At 47.2% G+C, this 3702-nt stretch overlaps 1 long non-coding RNA gene across 2 annotated transcripts in view; it reads right to left on the bottom strand.

The window, feature by feature from the left end:
- LOC116094027 overlaps positions 1-1885 on the bottom strand; it is a 2716-nt gene extending 831 nt beyond the window's left edge. The window contains exons 1-2 of one of the 2 annotated variants that reach the window (XR_004119939.1): positions 1775-1885; positions 786-1255 (exon numbers count right to left, since the gene is read on the bottom strand). This is a non-coding gene — a long non-coding RNA (uncharacterized LOC116094027). The remainder of the gene's footprint in view (positions 1-785; positions 1256-1774) is intronic. The other variant, XR_004119940.1, reaches the window with a different exon arrangement.
- Between the last annotated feature and the right edge of the window lie 1817 nt (positions 1886-3702).

The following is a 3702-nucleotide window of genomic DNA, read 5'->3' as shown; positions in this document are numbered from 1 at the left end:
TTTTTTAAATATGTCTTCTTTCATCATCCAGGCCAGGCTTCGTGTGAAAGCTTTTTTCTACCAACGACATCTTTCTGGGTGAGTCTTGGTTCTAACCACAAAGCCCCTAAACACAGTATAGATAGAGCTCTTCATTCCCACCTCATGTAACCCTCGCCACTACCTTATGAAACGGTTGTCAGCCCAGGGAAAGGAACGAACTTCCAAGTCACCCAGCTGGTGATGGGAAGAAATGGGGTCAGAACACAGGCTGTTTAACTCTGAGCCGAGCCCTTGCTTCTCCTCGGGTAACTTCAAGCTCGGACTCCTGGGTCTTCATGTATTCCCTATTTGTTTTTGAATTCCCACGTTGTGGCTCTCAGTATCACTGTTGAAAACTCCCAGTTTCTCTCCCACACACTCCCGTGGGGCCACACACTCCCGTGGGGTGGGATCCAGGTCTTTATGGAGGGGCCAGTGCGTGCTGATAAACTACCGCTTCTTGTCTTGTCTCAGTGGGCAGGTGCTTCCGTCCCCTTTAGCTTTCTGTCCCTTCCTCAGTCTCCTCCTCCACACAGAAGAGAATGAGAACTTCTGAGGGGATTGTGAGAGAGAACCAGTAACCGCTGACCCTGGCAGTGACATTAAGACTAACCCTCCTTCCTTCTCCATTTCCGGAAGCCATGATCCAACTGTGAAAGCCCAGACACTCCAGCTATGTGGATCGGTGAAAATCCTGTTTCAATCTGCTTCTCCTTCCCTCTCTTCTCCCGTTCAACCCCTCCATCCCCCCTTCAAAAACTCACCTAATTCCTCTGGAGTCATGTAGTCTTTCCCCAGGGTCACCAATTCTGCTTGCTAATCTTCTGCACCCTTCTGCACCACTTCTTGCTTTCCTTCCTCCTACAGGGGCTTTCCTGGCAAAAGCCGACAAAATAACAAAGAATAGGGAATAAGTAAACAGCAGCCTGGCCTCGGGAGTCCCTGGAAGTGCTTCCTTCATTTACACGGAGGAGTCTCTGTATTTCAAAGTGCTTGGCACTGCTTCAAGGCCAGGTACAGGACCGTGGAATCATTGTGTTGAGATGAAGGTGAATGCGAGGCATTCTATTTTTAGGTCCGATTGTTTCTGGAGAAGGTTGCACATCACGTGATAGGAAATCCCAAGGGTGTGAAGACTTGTTTCCTGCCAGTTGAAGCGTTGTTGTGGTTGGCTGTTCTGACTGTAGAGACACTGAGGTAAGTGGGCGAGGGTGGAGGGTGAGGTCCGGCTGTACTGAGGACAGACAGGAAGGTGAAGAATGGAGTCAGGGAAAGTGAGATTGTAATTGCCAGGAGATTTAGAGCCCCGAGAGAAAGCATAGCAGTTGGAAGAGGATGAAACCATAATGTCTTCCCCAGAGTCTGCCAGGGTGGGATAAGCTAGCACAAGTTATTGTCGACTGGGTCTGTGCTATTTGTCATTAAAAATTATCCTGTGTAACTGAATATGTAAATGATTCTGTTGGAAGCGGATAATGATAACTGGAAGTTGATAATGACTTCAGCCCACGGTTGTCAAGATGTGGGTAATAAATATCCCTTCCTCATTACAGAATTCCTGGAATGAGGGTCAGGGATATAGGCCTGGTATTGGACGTGTTAGCATGTGTGAAGCCCTGGGCTCCACCTTCCACATCCCATGAGCCAGGTGTGTGGCCTCTCTCTCAGGCATCATTCTGGGGTCCCTGCAGGTTAGAAGCATTAGCTTGTTTTTCCGTCTCACTCTGTTCTGTGACATTGACTCCCACCTTACCTCTGGTTCAGAGCCACTGCTTGGCCTTTGGTGTTACAGAACAGTGCCATCCGTTGACAAGAAGCCAGGTTCCATCATATCATCCCCTGCAGATAGCGTTGCCCTAGGAACACAACTGTGGCTCCATGTCCTGGCAAATCTCCATCCGCCCCCCCCCCCCCCCCCCAGAGCTGCTTCTCTTTCCAAACTCTACTGACACGTGGCCATAATTACTGTAGAGGAACGACCAACTCCCAGCATATCGAACATTCCCTAGGCAGTAGGTACTTGTTTTGGGAGACAGGGCACTTCTGTTACTAGAGGTTTGTAGGTATCTACAGGACCAACGTACTTTAGAGCATCCTCTTAGGTTCTCATCCTGTGCCTCAGGTTCTACTCTTAATCAGAGCCTTTATGTCCCCACAATAGGACTATCAGGGTATACATTCAACTTCCTTTATTACTCTGCTGCTCTGGATACCAGGCTGTGGACTGGATTCTCGTCCCAGTCTTCTTCCTGGTTGCAGGAGACGGAAGTGGTTAAATTCTGCGGCAGAAACGCTGCCTCTGGCCCTGTGTTCTTAGTCTCCATCAGTTTGGGAGTTTTTGTTGCAGCTATCACCCACTATTTTTGCTTTTTGCCACTCAACCCTGGAGTTCCAGAGATGTGTAAGCTAGTACATCTCCTTCTAGGGGATTCTGCCTCAACTGATGCTCCATTCCTACAGTGCTAGTGAGGAATCCATCTGGTTCCAGAATCCCTTCTCCATTTGTGTCTGTTTCCTTGGAATGCTTCTAGTACTAGTTGTCTTAGTTTGGGCTTTTCTGGAATTGGTGTCCTACCCGAGGATTTGTGTGCAACAGATTGCTTGTGAAGGGATCTTAGGAAGCAAAGGTAGAGGCAGATGGGAAGGAAACTAGTGAAGAAGCATCAAGGAGGATTAATTATTGCTGGGAAAGTGGGCAGTCCAGGGCTTATTAGTCAGTGTTCTCAAGAGTCTGAGAACATTGGGACTGAATCTGTCTCAATCTATGTATGTATGTATGTATGTATGTATGTATGTATGTATGTATCTAGTTAATCTATCTATCTATCTATCTATCTATCTATCTATCTATCTATCTAAAGGGAGTTTATTGGAATGACTTACAGGCTGTAGTGCAGCTAATCCAACAATGGCTAGCTCTGCAAACAGAAAGTCTCAGCTGCTCTCTGTACATGTTGAAATCCTGAAGAAGTAGACTCCAATGCTAGTGAAGGAATAGATGTACTGGCAAGGTGAAGGGAGGCAGGCAGGCAAAGAGCCAGAGCTCCCTTCTTCCTTGTCGTTATATGAGCTTCCAGAAGATGTGGTCCACTTTAAAGGCCTGTCTCTTACCTCAACATGCAGATCACAGGTGTATGTGTTCTTATCTGGCTCTGTTAGCAGTGGATTAACACACTTCAAACCAAGAGTAAAATCTCTCACAGGCGTGCTTTCCATATCTGGATTGTAGTTTATTCCAGAGATAGTCAAATTGACAACCAAAGATAGGCACTCTAGTGAGCTGTTCCCAGAGTTCCTATCTCATGGATGAGGAAACAAGAATGTTAGCTACTAGTCCTCTTCTGGCACTGCAGAAGGCTGGTCTGGGGACTTTAACTCAATAACTGCCAAAAAAAAAAAAAAGTCATTGGCAGAGAAGATTCAAGGGGTTCATATGATCAGCCACTGTCATTGAGATACAGCTTAGGCATTGTCAATCTCTGTCACAGACACGTGCCACAGAACTGGAGGTAAGGGTCACCCCAAGACAGCAGCAGCAACCATGCTGACAAAAATAGCCAGCCAGCCAGCCAGCCAACCAGCCAACCAACCAACCAACCAACCAACCATCCATCCATCCATCCATCCAACCAACCAACCAACCAACCAACCAACCATCCATCCATCCATCCATCCATCCAT

This window comes from Mastomys coucha, unplaced genomic scaffold, assembly GCF_008632895.1.
Source record: "Mastomys coucha isolate ucsf_1 unplaced genomic scaffold, UCSF_Mcou_1 pScaffold16, whole genome shotgun sequence".
NCBI classification, from domain to species: domain Eukaryota; kingdom Metazoa; phylum Chordata; class Mammalia; order Rodentia; family Muridae; genus Mastomys; species Mastomys coucha.
This window is presented reverse-complemented; position numbering and strand designations above follow the sequence as displayed.